Raw genomic sequence first — 17,273 nt, 5'->3', positions numbered from 1 at the left:
ATTATACAAAAATATAACATGCTAAAAAGTAATATAGCTATGTAAAAATATAACATGTAGCTCTCATCTGTAATCCCAGAATACAACCTATCTATAATTTATTTCTAAATCTGGAAGAGCCCTCAAATAATATGAGTCACTCTCATTTTTTAAATTTTCTTCATTTACTGTGAAAAATACATTAAAAAGAACAAGAGACTTTGTGTGACAAACTGTGAGCTTTTTTAAAAAAATTGATAAAAAAAATAGATATGCACACACACAAAACAGAAACAATTTACTTTATTTGTATTCGTTTCTTTGATGCAGATATCAGCAAATTTCTGACAGCAGCTCTCAACAGAAGCAAGCCATTTTTAGCAGAGCCAATTTTCAGTAAAGTGCAATTTGAAACTTCATTCCTCTTTATTTCTATTACTTAACAAAGGTCTCATTTCTCTATCAAGCCTTGAATCTTTAGGATCATTGGCTGTGCAGGATACCCATTTCTGAGATGATGGATAGTCTCTCTGAACTCATGATTCATCTTCATGGCAGCTTGGCCTAAGTACTCTTTTAACACCCCCGAGATCCACAGTATCTGGATATGAACCTTATCCTAGGCAGGTCTAAACCCAAAAGAATGTTACTAATTATCCAAAGAATGACCTTGGAAGAAGCTACTGTCATAATAGTGTGGAAATTCTCACAAAAGTTATTAAGAATCCTAGGGAAAATGTTGAATTTTTAAAAGGCCATTTGAGAAGTTTTATGTGGTTGTGATCTACTCTAAAGCTATTACCCAACATTCATTCAGAAAAGGGAAAGAAAATTATACTGAATTAAATTGCTCAATTGAGAGACAAAATCTTATCAAATGTTAACTAAATTAGTAGTTCCAACATGGATCCAATCTCACATAGTGGGGATTGGTTTCTTATTCAACCTTACTTCTACAGACAGAATTTCATAGATCATTAGTACTTCAAATGTTTACTTCTCATTTATTCTGTGTCTATCTTATATTACAAAGCTATATGCAAACACTATGATTTTTGCCTTTTCTTGTATCTCCATCACTGACTGAAGTCAGTGACACAGCAGTCACATAAGGCCAACTAAAAGGTAATTCAAAAGAGTACACTAGATGGGTTTATAAATAATTCTGGGAACAAAAATATTTGTGGAAAAAGTAAGCTTTGGGTTTAGTAGTAAAGTCTTTTTGCTTATATTTATCTAGAGTTCTGACTTACGAGTTGATCAAGCTTACAATGAAAATGTTTCTTGTTGTCTTTGGATATACATTGAACCTATACATGCCAAGATCTTAGTTTGCTTTTCCAAGAAAGAGTCTATAAGTGGACCTCATACTTAGGGTCAATTTCTTTCTATCGTCTGGTTTAATTTATCATGAGAATGTCAATATTGAGATGATTCAGTTCTTCTATATGTATACTTGTTTGCTATTTGTTGGATCAGAATTTCACAATATAACAATTACATTGATATTTGTAATCTTACATGATATGATCTTCATCTCTGTCTCTCTCTGCCTCTTTTCTATGTCTTTTCTCTTATTCTGTCACCATCCCTATAGAAACAGTAAAGGGCTGGCTGGGACTGAGAACTTTTTCTTGTTTCATGACCATAGCCAAAAAGTAAACAAAATCACCTTAGTGGGGATGGTTTTTCCTCTTTCTCTAGTTGGCAGCTAAACAATACAATGGATATAACACTGGGTGTGAATTCATAAAGACCTGAGTTCAAATTCAGGTTCAGATACTTACTAGTCATGCAATCCTGGACACTTGAACTGCTTGCTTCAGTTTCCTAAACTGTAAAAAAAGAATAATAAGAGACTTTTGTTACAAAGCAGTTGTGAAGATTAAATGAGATAATATTTATAAAGTACTTAGCACAGTGCTTGTTCCCTTCCACTTCCATTCCTCTGTGAACTGTGAAGCTGATCTTGAGACAACAAAGTCAAAGTAAAACAGCAACTATATTTTACTCATACCTACAAATTTTCTTTCCATCTTGGTTTCCATGCTTGATCTTCAAAGATTTATTTTTATTCTTGGCTGCATCTGTAACATATGTGTAGATTATCTATTTTTTTATCTGTAAGTGGTTAAATCAACCACCAAAAATACAAACAGTGCCTCAAGGTTTCAGGACTGCCTTTTCAGGGCAATTGTTTCATAATGTGAAGCCCTCTAGATAGAAATATCAATAATTAGACCTTCTCGAAGATAAACTTGTCTTATTCAGTCTTTAAAAATAAAATAAAAGCACAAGGTATTGTAGCAGATGTTTTGAGAGCTGGTCTTGAGAATCAATAGAATAAGCAACTGCCTACCTGGGGTGACTGGAGAAATTCTGTCCTATCACACACAGTCTTCCATGCAAATAGGTAGGAAGAGGAAAAAATACCAAAGGTAATTGTTTTTCTTGTTTACCATGTGTGTATACAGACACTATATTATATATGAGTGTGTATTGTGTACGTGTATGCATTATATGAACATATTGTTAAGTGCCAACTATTATATATATATATATATATGTCATGATGCAAAAATGTGTATATATTATATACCATATTGCATATGCATATGCACATTGAGTGTGTGTGTGTGTGTGTGTGTGTGTGTATTGTCAAAAGTGAATAAGGTAAAAACATATTTCTGGAAATTCCTCAATTCATAAAGCCTCCATTTGATAAAATTAAAAACCAGAGAGGAGTGAATAAGGTCCAATCAAAAATATCAAAGTTCCTCCTGGTAATCAAGCCAATTAACATTTTTAAAGGGTGCTTAAAGAAAACATCCCTAATAGTAGAAGACAAAGGCTCACCTTTTAATCCTATTAGAAGACCCTCTAGGTATATATCTGTCTTAAAGGTCTTCTCCTTTTGTAGGAATGGTTTCCCCTTCCCTCTTCCCCATCACCCCCTGTCTTTTCCTGGGTTCTCTCTGCCTCTTCTGCACCTTGGACCCCACCCCCATCCTACATTGGGAGCCCTACCCTTCTTTTATTGAACAAATCAGAGATAATGTTTCAAATCACAACTACTGATGGACAATACTATTTCAGAATGAATAGCCAGGGGCAGCTAGGTGGCAGGGGTTGGCTAGGTGGTGCAGTGAATAAGCCCTGGAGTCAGGAGCACCTGGGTTCAAATCCGGTCTCAGACACTTAATAATTACCTAGCTGTGTGGCCTTGGGCAAGCCAATTAATCCCATTTACCTTGCAAAAACCTAAAAAAAAAGAATGAATAGCCATCCATTGGTGGGGGGTGGGGGGGTCTGGTCCTTGGGCTAGACTCCCCTAAATATGTATACTACTAGAAGGTCATGACTTAGAAATATCAACAAATGTGTTGGTTAACCTAATTCTGTTTTTTCCCTTCTCTTATATTTGTCCCTAAGACAAAATTTTGAAGGTTAACATATATTTATTCCAACAAACTGCTAGTGAGGACCCCTTTTGATTGAAGGGTTTATTTGAAAGGTCAAAAGTAGGGGTCAGACCCTTTGAATGCTCTGGGAGGTCAATAGAGAACACATGCTGGCCACATACGGTGTGGCAGAAGCCAGGATTTCATGCCTGTTGGATTTCTTCTTGGCTTATTATCATACCTGTCTATGCTAACTCTTATCAAGAAAAGCAGATCCAGGGAAAGCCTCTCTTCTCTTGTTCAATGTAAACAGTATTATTTTTGCACTGGGTTTAATCATGTTTAATTAAGGGAAAAAATAGAAATTCTAAAATACTTTTGGTTACGTGCAGCTCAGCTTTAATTAGCCTGGGCAGTACATGCCATGATATGCTCTATTATATAGAACATTATTTCTTTTATTGATCAGAGACAAAAATTACTAAAAGTTAAAATAATGAAATAGAAATTGTTAAAAACTAGTTTGTGCATGAGTATTATGTCTATTAAGTTATGGTCAGAATTTATTAGGAGCTATTCATGAGAAATACAGTCTGAAAAGTAGGGGACATTGAAAAAAAAGTAGGGGGTCAGAAAGTCTTCAGTTAAAGAAGGATAGCAATGGGGAGAAATAGAATGTAAAGCTGTAAAGGAAGGAATAGTGGACTCCAGCAGTAGGTAGTGGGGAGAGCATGACTCTAATAGGGTATGGGATATAGGAAGCAGGGTGGTGTGATTTCCATAAAGACTGAGAGTCATTTGGGGTCTCCATGAAGGACATGCTTTGTTTGGGGTGATCAAGGTGAGACTGGGAGATGTTTGGAGTTTCTATGGAGTTTTCTCAGGAAAAGATATTAAACAGGGCTCATAAGGACAAGAATGAAAGCTAGATCTGAATCCAACACTCCAGTCTTTTGTTTTAATTTTTGTAATTTAATTTTTTTGGATTAATTAGGGGTTAGAGTTGGATAGGTGGGAGAGTAACTGTACTTGTCCACATAGATAATGGAAGATTAATTAAACTGTAGTCCCTGGACAATGAGAGGACAAGGTGTTGCTAACTTCATATCTTGCTTAGAGAGCATCTGGTTACTGTTTCTAACAATACACCACGAAGAGGAGATGGGGGTGCTGTAAAGGATGTGGGGCAGGGGGATGCTTCATGGGAATTGGGACAATAGTCCAGTCTTCAGTGGCTGCTTCCCGCTGAAGAGGAGTGCTGTAGGGCACATGGGAAGGTCAGTGGTGGCTTCAGTGGGGAACAGAAGGAGGTGGCAACCTGATCTAGGGAAACAGTGTGTGGAACAGCGATTAGCACTTTGATATGAGACAATTGTTTTGAGCAATATTGTATGGAAGGGCCTAAAGAACCTTTGGAAAGTCAGGAGTAACTGGGAGAACATGACCAAGAGATATCCACAAGAGTCACATATATCAATGGTTTTGAAGAACAAAGTAGATGACAAACAATTGGACTAGCAAAAACAGAAGCACTGGGGATACTTAGCAGAGGTCATCAAAGATAGGCATTTTTCTTTTGAAGGTCTTCAACCTGTGGCCTTTTCCATACATTCAGTCCAGAGTTCAACCATATGTAAGTTGATAATATGAATACAGCAATAATAAAAAGGAAGAACAATAACAATACAGAGAAGTATGGAGATAGTAACAAGATAGCATTCCAGGGGCGGCTAGGTGGCGCAGTGGATAAAGCACCAGCCCCGGAGTCAGGAGTACCTGGGTTCAAATCCAGTCTCAGACACTTAATAATTACCTAGCTGTGTGGCCTTGGGCAAGCCACTTAACCCTGTTTGCCTTACCAAAAAACCCTAAAAAAAAAAGAAGATAGTATTCCATTATTTGAAGTAAAAATATCTAGTATGTATTATATAATAGTTTCCCAATCCAGGTAGCATTGGTCTTATCATAATGTAGGGGAATACTACATAGTATCAGGGTATATTGTGCATGTGCCCTTGTCTTTCATTGACTACTTGCTCTGATTGTGGAAATCTGTTAAAGAGAGGAAAAATCTGGGACATGATTAAAACAAAACCAAATTAACAACACCTATTCAACAGGATCAAACATCCTTAACTCTGTTTGACTTTAGGTAGGTGTCACAGTTAATAATCAACCATGAAGTCATGGCTCAGGAATAACCAGGTAGGAGCACAATGGAGAAATTGATCTAGAAGGAGACTGTCTTGGACTGAGACTAAAGATTGTCTATTCTTTTTCTTAACACCTCCATCTATGACAGTTTAGGTTCACATTTCCTCTGAGTAGCTTGTGACCTAAACTTCTGAATGGTAGATTATTGATTTAATAATCCATCAAGGGGCAGCTAGGTGGCACAGTGGATAGAGCACTGACCTTGGAATCAGGAGTACCTGAGTTTAAATCTGGCCTCAGACACTTAATAATTACCTAGCTCTGTGGCCTTGGGCAAGCCACTTAACCCTATTACCTTGCAAAAACTAAAAAAAAAAAAAAAAAAAAAAAAAAAATCCATCAAACAACAATGTCTAATGTCAAACCTTGGAATATAATATATCATAGTCCCAAAATCTTTTATCTCAAATAGCAAACTCTACCAGTTACAGCTTAAAGCTAGATATAGTTGTTTTCTCTCATGGGTTGCTATAAGCAATAAAAATCTACTGGTTCAAACATACACAAGAGATTTAATTTGAAATTTGTCATTTGTTTTTGGTTTTTTCTTCTGCAGTTTTAATTTGTCCTGGTGCAAAGACAAAATCATTTTTTAAAAATTCTGTATTAGGCAGGAATTTGCAGGTTTATAACAAGCCAGGTTCACTGTTTAGAAATTGCATGACTAAAGTTGGCTTATTTCTCAGAGCTAGTTAACCTTTTCCACATTGAATCAACAGGAATCTCTGAGAAAAGAGCGGGGTTTATTGTCTCTCACTACCCATACATCTATTCCATGGTGGGCTATACTTTTTAACTTTTAGGTTTCAAAATCATAATATGAGGCCAAACAATTTACTTTTTCATAGGTGATAAACATCAGTTGTAGATATAACTTCCAAGGACAGCTAGGTGGTACAGTGGATAGAGCACTGGCTTTGGAGTCAGGAGGACAGGAGTTCCAACCCAGCTTCAGACACTTGATTCTTACTAACTGTGTGACCTTGGGCAAGTCACTTATCCCTGATTGCCTTGCAGCCAGAGACATCTCCAGTCATTCTGATTCATATATGGTCACTGAACCTAGATGACTCTGGAGAAGAAAGTGAGGCTGGTGACTTAGCACAGACCTCTCATTCAAATCCAATTCACATGGTTGTCATGGCTTCACCTCCCTAATGTTGTGGTCTTCTTTGAAAATGAAGAACAAACACTATTTTTATTATTATATATAACTTCCTCTTAATTTTGCATAAGCAAAGGTAGAAAAATATCTAGACTGTTATAAAACAAAGACTGATAAATAGCATTGCTGATTTTAAAATATTTCTCCACTGATTTTTTTTATTTAGTGTCTTTAAACAAGAATAACAGCCAACAAATTTCAAATCCATTTGCCTTTACCTTTATCATTAGGAATAATGTCAAATTAGATCTCCAAACTGAAAACTTTTGATGCAGATCTATGACTAGATATTTCTAAAATTTCATTTTCCCTTTCAAGATTTTCTTTGCAACCCAGTTAACAATCCTATGACAAATTTTTAAATTTCTTAACTTATTCTTCTTATTTTCATTAATGCAATTCTAATTTCTCTGTTTTCAAGTTCATGAAAAAATATCCTTATTTGTAATCATAACTGATAAAAACTTGCTTAACCCTTTCTTTTCTAACTATATTGTATAGTTACATAGTGACTGTATTGTTAATACATGACTTCACTCTTGAAAGATTTCTGATGGCATAATTCCCAGCATGAGGCAGATCTTAGATTACACAGGAGTTGAACCATATTTGATAGCAATTTTTCTCTGACAAAAACCTTAAAAGAAAAAGGAAAGAGGAAGAATTGAGTATAGAAAAATTTCCAGAATAGGATCCAAACTAGAACAAGGAATGAGAGAGTAGACTATCCTCTTTAAAGGGGACAATTTCCAGATAAATTTTACCTTCTGGTGCCAAGCCACTTTAGTCAAGGATGAGTGATCCCTGTTCCCTAACTGTAGAGCAGTGGAAAGGAGGCAACAAAAAGAAAGTTAAGAGCAGGGGGAATTCTCAAAGGGAGGAGGCTTTTCACACAGAGGAAGTTTTGTCTAATTGAAGGATGGCATGTTTGATTTATTTAGCTATTCAAGATTCATTTCTCCTTACTTTTTATATTGAATTGGGGCCAGGAGGTATTAAAAAGAAAAGCATGTTTCTCCCTCAAATCCTGTCTCACAAATTTTTCCCAGTTCTTTAAGAGACAACCCTAGAGGTTCAGGATTGGTGCAGTTCAGCAAAGGGTAAGCCAGAGCAAGGGTATGGTCCAGATATTGGGAGTTCAGGAGTTGGAGGATTGTAGAGACAGAGGGGGAGGTCTGATGTAATTCAGGATTTGGATATTTTGGGAGGGTTGAGCTGATGGAGGAGAAGAATTTGAGAAGCAGAGCAGGAGTCGCAAAGGGAGGGGCATTGCCTTAGTTAAAAAAATAGTTGGGATTTCATTTCATTTGCTTTACTTCTGACAAAATTGTTCAGGTTAGCAAGGGTGTTAGGGAATTTTTGGAATTTGAGGTCCTCATGAAGAAGAATATTATGAAAGGTAAGGATCCACAGAGTAGCCCAGTGGCTATAACTAAGACCCACATGGTGGTGGTGGGTGGGGGGAATCCACACCTACTGAGTTTTTTAGAGTCAGTTTAAACAGAGAAAGAAAGAGGTGTCCAATTCTGTTTTTCTGTTTTGAGACAGTTCCAGTGGTGGAATTCAAATAAATTAACAACTAGTTTGCCAAACTTAACATAAAATTAGGTATCAGTTCTGCCAAATCAGCACAATTCAGCTGAATCCCACCGCTGGGCAGTTCACCACTTACCTAGGATTTTGGAAAGGAACACCCCAGGTGTCCTGGCAAGGGAGAAGGGGAGTACCCAGAATAAGTCTTATCTTTTTGAATTAGTCCTGTCTTCTGAAGTGGTCAAAATGTAGTAATCCTTAAATACCAGGGACTTGAGGTTCCAGGAGAGGGTTCCTTCTTCAAGGGCTCCTTCTGTAAGGTCAGGGAGTTAACCCTGGCACGCTTCCACAGTTCACTCATTTCCCAGTTGTGTGTTTTCAGGATTCCTTGTTATATCTCTCCCAGTTTCCACATTTCAGGCACCAAATGAAAGGTCAAAAGGCCAGGTCAGAAAAGTCCATGGTTTAAGAAGAATAGCAATGGAGACAAATGAAATGTAAAGCTACTTATTGAAGGAAGGAATGGCAGGCTGGATCCGAACAGACTCCAGCAGTGGGTAGTGGAAAGAGCATGCTTTTTATAGGGTATGGGATATAGGAAGCAGGGTGACATGGTTTCCATAAGGACCAAAAATTGTTTGGCCACTCCTGTCTTTCTCTATCCCTTATCCTGTCTCTGTCTCTCTCTCAGTCTCTCCATATATATATTATATATATATGTGCATATGTTAATGTACATTTATATGTGTATGTACATATATATGTGTGTGTATGTATATGTAATAATATGTGTATATCTCTCATAGATCTTTTCAGGATCCTGTCAGTTGATTGTATGAACTTTCTTTCCCTCAATTCCTAGATATCCTCTGTGGTTTTATTCACCTTTCCCTTACTGCTGAGGTTTTTACAACTACCTACTTGCTTTCCTTCCCCCTTCTTCCTTTCTTCTCAATAAAAATTTCTCAACACTTTTATAATATTTGTATGAGTAAGAAAATATATTCTTTCCATATTGATCTATTTTGGGGTTTTTTTAATGGTTGTCATTGTCACAATTCCATTTTATTTCTTTTTTTCAATTTATGTTTTATTTTTCCAATTATGTTATAAAAGTTTTTCAACATTCATTCACACGCATATGCATAATTTCCTTCTACTTTCCCATCCCCCCTCCCCTCAGCAGGGAACAGTCAGGTAAATTTTGTACATACACATGTGTGTTTAACATGTTTACAGATTTGTCATTTTCTATATGAGGAATTAGTATTAAGGGAAAAAGAAAGAAAAACATGATATAGGAAGGAAAAGCAAGAAAATTTTTTTAAAAGTGAATGCAATGTTCATTCAGAGTCTGTAGGGTTTTTGTTTTGTTTTGTTTTGTTTTTCTTCCTCCAGATGAGGATAATATTGTCCATAGCTGGCTCCTAGGGTCATCCTAACTCTCTGAGCTGTTGGAAAGGAGCTGCATCCATCAAGGTTGATCAATTCACAATGTTGTTTTTAATGTGAACAATGTTCTCCTGCTTCTGCTCCCTTTGCTCAGCATCAGTTCCTGTAATTCATTGCATCCTTCTCTAGAGTCTGACCTTTTTTTTTTTCCCGGCAGCCCATCCAGGAGAGAAGAAAGAAGGCTCCCACACTAGTGGATTTTTTGCTGCTTAAATGCATTTCTATGGTGAGTGGGACAAGAGTGGTGTTTGAGAAGTAGTTTATCACCTGTCTTCAGGTATTCTCTAATGTGTATGCCACAAGGGAAGTCCCCAAGCAGTAGCTAAAACAGCACCCGTTGCAAATGAGTGGTATGCTATGTACTATATTCCATGTGCCATGCCTTCTTCTGCCCCAAAGGGCATAACCAAAAGTATAATGTGGTTTAGGAAGTGAAGATAGCAAAGAGTTAATACAAAATGGAAAATACGGAGAATGTCCTTCACAGTACAGAAATGTTTGAAAAAGTTTACAACATTTTCTCTATGCCCAGAATTCCCCTGCTTCACCTTAAGTGTGCAGACCCACTATAATATTCTATTATATCTTACTACTAATAAAAAGGAAGGTGTCACACACATATATCATCTTTTCCTTTCTCAATTTCTTTCATTTCCCTCTTCCCATCCTTTCAGATGTTCAAAAGCTTGATAAGAAGACAATTGATTAAAATGAACTGGCTAGCCTGAATTGAAGGAACTGATTTGAATTAAGAGAAGCTGGAGCTTATAGTCATTCAAAACCATGACCTTTGGCACACTGGCTTAACAAATTTTTAGAAAAAATTCTAAAATTTGTCATCCTCCATCTCCCTTTCTTAGTTCCTTTCTTTTCCACTGACTTTACATACCTGACCTGCAGATAACTAATGACTTAATATTGTCCAAAGTCCCCCATTCTCATTCTATCTAGGCTGTCTTCTCATTCAAAATCATTATTCCTCTATCTTTTTCCTATTCCCTGAGGCTGATTGCAGTTGGTTATTGAACTCATTATCTCAAATTCCACCTCCACCTTCTGAACTTATCCAAAGGCAGCTATGGGGTAGTTTACTTTTGCCATTTGATAAAATCCTAATAAGAATCTGGTAATGGCCAATAGTTGAATATTGTATAATTCACATCACAGTGTGAGTAAGGTCTAAATTTTCCATTTGCATTTTAAAGAAAATTATGTTTGTCCAAATAAATCCCTAAGTAATAGGATAGTTTAAGGAAGATATTTTTGAACAAAAGATTCACCACCCCACTACTACCCTACACACACACACACACACACACACATACACACACACAGTTGAAGAATGTTCCAGTACTCAGAAGTAACCCACACTAATCTACTGAAAAGTAAAATTCATCATATTTGTATGTCATCACCCACACCACAAACTTTGTAAGTAGGGTTCAATAGAAAAAAAGAATCATTCCTTAAGGACAGAGAATGGGCTAATGTAATATCATCATTTAAATAATCCTTTAAGATTTTCAAAGAACTTTACATACTTACATGTTTAAAATGTTAAGTAAGCTGATCTTCACAACAGCCTGTGAGTTTCAATGCTATTATTCCTATTTTATAGATAAGGCAATCAAGTCTGAAAAAAGCTTAAGTGACTTTCCCAGGGTTTAAAGCAGAATTTGAATTCAGGTCTTCCTAATCCACGATGTTATTTCATTGTGACAAGATCACAAATTGCCAATCTCCCATTATTGATGTCTCCTATACTGGTATTTCAGGATTACTCATTGATGCAATAGCTGCCTTTAAACAAGTTCATATTGGGGAGGTGGGAGGAGAAACCAGATGTGGAGCTTTTTCTTTTTTTTTTTCAGATTCCAAATCTAACATCAAATGATTTTTTTTATTTTTTTGATTAGATAATATAATTTGATTTATTTTTAAAATATTTTTTTCCCAGTGTTTTTCAAGCTGATATGTGAAATTCAGGTATGTACTGTGTGAGTAGTTAACTATTTCCTGCTCCTTTTGTCAGGTATTTTATATAGGTAGCAAAACAATATTGACTCTCAAAGTTGATAAGTGATTTTTTTGCTATTGATTTCAAAGGCAGATAGATACTTGTGTTCTTGTCTTGGAAATGTCTAATGAAAGACAGACCTGGTTGCACAATCATAGTAATAGGGATCTAGCACATGCTGTAGGTTTCTACATATGTCCAGGACTGACTGTTACCAGATGTGAAAGGAAAGAGATATCTGACAGATGAACCATCTGGACTTGTTTTATTTTACTCTGTTATACATTTGTGATATATTATTTTTCCTTCTTTGGCTAGAGAAAAAAATGCTCAGCAGAACGGCAGAGATATGCAAAAGTGCTGTAGGGAACTAATTTCAGTTTTAAAAAATTCACCTAGCAGTTCAAAGTAATTTTTTTTTACCCTCTTAAAAAAATAATAGTTTGAGTTAGGGATGGGGAGAGGATCAGAATGGGAGGTGACATACCCTATTATTTCTAAACAAGCTTTACTGTAAAATAGGGCTTTTCCGCCCAACAATTGGAACCCTTTCCCTCCAAAACAAATCTGTCATGTGACTGATCATATAGTATGATTATAACCAAATAACCTATTTAGTTTTGTTTGGGGTTTGAAAAGAAAAAATGTTCCAAATTTTCAACCCACATTCCACACTTCACATGATCTTAAAATTTCATACAGCAGAAAAGAAAAAAAAATATATATATATATATATATATTTTCCCCCTTACTCATCAGGAGATTCTAGGGGTAGTAACCCTCCGAATTAAAAATGACAATATATTTACCCAAGAAAGACATGGGAGTGGTTGGGAGGGTAGTTGCAAGGAAAGAAATACAAACATACAATTTAATTTATGAGTAAGAAAATATGCATTTATATACAATTCAGTTCTTAATTCTACTTTGTTATTATTTTCCATCACTTGAGTTGTCAATTTCCATTCTCTATTTCACTAGCTCCCATCTCCCCTTTCCTGAAAATAACATTATATTTTCTTTCTGCATGACTGCTTGACCTTGGTGTTTTTCAAATCCATCACTATCTACCCCACTTACACATGAGTTCCTGAAGATAATATCCAGTGCCTCTGAAATCAGGGAGCTTGGGGAAAGGGAAATAATATGTGGTACAGGCATTAAAAGAAAAATCGAGTTCAGAATAATAACTGAGTAGGGAGAAATTAAATTTGTTTTACCTGATACATTAAAGCCTGGGCTGAGTACAAAGTAAAGCCATCAGCCAGCCTTTGCAGAAATCACATTGCCTATTGGAAAAACTCATCAAGAGAAATAATTATCATGGTTATGGCTTTTGAAGCAGCCCTATGTAAAGAGCCTTCACCTGTCACCAAAATTCATTTATGACAGCTTAGGTGAGGGTTAGGGCTACTAAAAATAAATGAACTGTGAAAGTCAGTTGGCTTTTTCATTTCAACCAAGGCTGTTCCTTTGAATACTTCTCATACTCCAAGTTTTTTTTTTCATTATAAGGTTTTTAAAATGGAGAAAGAGATGTGACTAGTATAAGCAGGTATCATAAGCATGGGAGTTTCATTTTCTGTAATAAAAAATAATTGAGAATGACCTTCCCACAAGTTTCCCATTGAATGATGGAAAAACTGAGAGAGCACATGTTTCATGGTCAAATACAGATTGAGAGATAAGACTACAAAATATTTCATCCATTTTATTTTTAGAGTTAAAAATCCAAATTTATTACAAACATGAAAGACTTTATTCAAAAGAAAGAAGATCACAATTGCCAGTTCATAGGAATACAGAAATATATCTTCAAAACCCTCCAGATTCAACCTCTAAAGAAATAATATTATACAAAGGACTGTGTGCAGTTCCAAATACAGACAGAAGACCTTAAGCACCAATAGGATCAACACTCAATAAGTGACATAAAACAGAACCATTATGGAATATCTATTTTTCCAAGCTACATGAGGAACTCCTTTGTAAATAACTTTATGTAGACACATTGAGAGAGCCCAGCTGTTAATAAAACTTTTTGAAAAGGAGTAAAAGCTGCCTTACTCTGAAATCTTACTCCATATTGATAAAGACAACAAGAGTTGATCTTCAGATCAGTTTGCCATCATCAGGTAATCTATTCCATGCCATCATTAGAGGAGCAAAAAAGAGTACTTTATTTGACTTCTATCTAACTCAGGGATGGGATACAGAACACTACTTCTTTAAAAAGGCATCATCATATACTGAGAGCTAGAAGGAACCTTGGGGAACTTCTAGGCCAGCTCCCACATTTTACTGATGAGGAAATGAGGGCCAGAGAAGTTTAGTGATTTTTCCAAAGATCACACATATGGGAACAGCCAACACTCAAACCCGAATCCTCTAACTCTAAATGCAGAGGTTTTTCAATTATGCCGTGTAGGTTTACGTGATTTCTGCAAAGGTAGATTTTTCCTAGAAAATAGCAATTAAGACATATCCAGAATCCCTTCTTATCCATTCCTGATTAGAGCCCAGGGTGATTCTGTTCTCAGAAAAATACTATAATTTTTTTCAATAAAACCCAGACAAGGGAATGATCCTAATAATAATTTTACCCATAGCCTCCTCCTCCCTATTTTTATTATTAGTGTCAATTAAACTGTTCTTCCTTTTGCTAAGTCTCTCCTCTCCAGTTCTCATTTCTATTATATTATCTTTTTTAATACAGCATATCTTCAAAGAATTTTAATTATTCTTATGTAAAGATTGATTTTTTTTTTCTCTAAGGTTTAATTATTGGTATTCTTGACTTACTCTCCTCTTCTGGATTTTTGTCTTGGTTATACCTCATATCATAAAAGTGATTTTTTTTCTTTGTTTACTCAGGGTTTTTTTGGGGGGTGGGGGGGTTTGGGGGGGTTGTTATTTTGCTGGGGCCTCAGATATCAAGTCCTAAGTCTTCTCTTCTCTGGGCATCAGATCAAATTGAGGACCTTTCCTTTGATTCAATGGTCTTTCTTTAAGTCAAGTCTTCCACAGCTCAGAGTAAAATTAGGGTGTCAGCCTGCACTCTTTCTTTTATCACAGACTCTAGCATTGCCCTCTCCTACCTCTTCAACCTTAATTGAAGTATTTTCCTCAGGATGAATGGGGGGTGGGGAGAAGGTCTTTCTTTAGTTCCCGATTATATCTGAGATTGTCCTTCTCTGGAGGAATCAAGTTTTTGAGGCCTTTTCCTTGAGGGTAAAGGATAGGGAAGTGGGACTTTTTATTTTTATTTACCCCACTATATTATGGTCCTTAGAGAGTTGTGGAAATTGCCTACTATTTGATGTGACTTTTTCTGTCATGTAAACCAAAAGATATTTTTTTCCTTTCTTCTTCACTCTACTATTGTCCCTTTTTTTCTTATGAATGCAAAACAATCAATTAGTGTTTGAAAGGGGGGTAATAATATGTTTCCTTACTGAAGTGATTCAACTCTTATTGAGTACCTTGTGATGAGTTCTAAATATCCCATCCTCTTCCTCTTCTTCCATCTGGCCTCATTACTTCATCTTTTCTCTCATTTTTCATCATTAAAGGGGTTCAAATAGGCTCTTGGAGACAGCAAGCTGAATGAGAACAGGTCAGAGGTTAGAAAATCTTGGAGATTCCCTACCCACCCAATCCATACCCCCCAACTTTTGATCAATAAAATTAGTTTTTATTAGAAACTAGTATTTGCAGAACACCTATACCCTATTACTGTGCCAGGTGTTTCAAGGGACATAAAGATGAATAAGACATAATGGCTAACTGAAGGACTTTAAAGTCTAATAGCAAAGATGTCAGGTCCACTAATCACAGTAACAGAGAATGCAACAAAATACTGGGGCAGCTCAGCTAAGGAAGAAATTGCTTTTGGCTAGGTATAGAAAGTAGTTGAAAATAGAAAAAAGAGAAAAGAGAAAGAGAAACATTGTTTTATAACTCAATTCAATGTTTGTAATATACTGGTAAACTGTCTATATATTTTACTAAAGATTATTGTGTCATCCACATTATGACAATGAATCAAGGAATTGGGGGTCAGGAATAGGGAGAAAAGTGGGGAGCAAAGGAAAGCATCAGAAAATGCAGGGGCAAGAGTCATTTTTAAGAAATACAAAAGTTTTAGCAGACATTTTACAGACCAGTAAAAAGTTACCATGGACTAACATGGTGTATTAGAAAAAGTAATCATTTTTTTTAAAGGAGGATGCTTCAAAACTCCTGGTTACATATTCCTTCATTATTTGCTACCAGCATGATTTGTTTTCCTATGGAGAAAGTGGAAGGATTCCTTCCAGCTTGAAATCCTATGATATATATACTCCAATTGAATCTAACTCGACGGCTTTACAAATGAGAAAACAAAAACTCAGAGAAGTTGAGGAAGTTTAACAAGATCACAACCCAACCAAATGGCACAGTACAGACTAGAATCCATGGCTCTGTGTCCCAATCCAATGCCCTTTGTCTACTTTCATCAATAGAAGGAAATCAAGTATGTTTTTTTCCCCTCTTCTAGAGAATGAGAAGATACTGTTCTAATTCTGAACACACTTTTAGTGCCTGGAGAAAATGTCACCAGCTCAGAGGACATGAGTGTGTATGCCATTGACATCAACCCCCAACTCATTGAACATGACACCATTTCCCCTCTGGACTTCAAGTCTGCCAGCTGGCAGCAATTTTCTACAAATATTCCCAAAAAAATGAGACTAGATAAATAGGAGCTCAACTTCAGCAGCCCAACATGTGGAAGAGGAAGCAGAGCTCCTGAAAATTACACACAAAACAAATTTGCTTTTTCTGGTTGCAGATCTATGCAGATTTATGAATAAAATCTATGAATCAAATACACTCTAGAAGCCAAGATACTTTGGTTGTTTTCATGACTTTCAGTGAGTCACTGACTTGGTGATTCTGATTAAACTTTAAAGCCTTCTTAATTAGGAAGGTCTGATTTAGTCTACAAAATCTAATTCCTCTGTAATATTAATAAAGTGACCTTAAAAGAAAAAAGTAATCATTTTATTTTGATCAAAGGTATAATTTTATAGGTGTAGGGAACTGTCATGAAAGAAATGACTCTCCAATGTAGGCTAGACCCTTTCCTATAGCTAAAAGTCTGAATTACCTGGGGCACTGAGATGTTAAGCAAGATTATATAGTTAGTATGCGACAGATGTAGGCAGGAAAATTTGGGCCCAGATTTTCTGGACCCAGAAGTCAGCTCTCCATTCACTACAGCATATTACCTCCAAATCAAAGAAAAGAGAAGAATAAAATCAATCATCAGAGTCCAATTCTGATACCTTTAACATGTGACCCTATGAAATTTGAATGCAGGTCTTTGACTAAACATGTTTAGTGTTCTAGCTATTGGGTCACCTAGATGCTGCTAAATGACTCTCATTCCTTCTGCTTCTGCAAGGAGAGATAGAAATTGTGCTAAGAACAAAGATGAGAAAATCAGTTGAAAAGACAAACTGTGCAT

General features: G+C 36.1%; 1 long non-coding RNA gene across 1 annotated transcript; it reads right to left on the bottom strand.

Moving 5' to 3' along the window:
- Positions 1 to 388: 388 nt before the first annotated feature.
- On the bottom strand, positions 389 to 15,346 carry LOC141497318 (uncharacterized). Its single transcript, XR_012471296.1, has 3 exons — positions 15,244 to 15,346; positions 1,767 to 1,814; positions 389 to 608 (listed from the first exon to the last, which is right to left on the bottom strand). It is a non-coding gene; the product is annotated as an uncharacterized LOC141497318 (long non-coding RNA).
- Positions 15,347 to 17,273: the final 1,927 nt, after the last annotated feature.

Source organism: Macrotis lagotis, chromosome X (genome assembly GCF_037893015.1).
Source record: "Macrotis lagotis isolate mMagLag1 chromosome X, bilby.v1.9.chrom.fasta, whole genome shotgun sequence".
Classification (NCBI taxonomy): Eukaryota; Metazoa; Chordata; class Mammalia; order Peramelemorphia; family Peramelidae; genus Macrotis; species Macrotis lagotis.
Note: the sequence above shows the minus strand (reverse complement) of the source record. Positions and strands in the feature narration are given on the sequence as shown.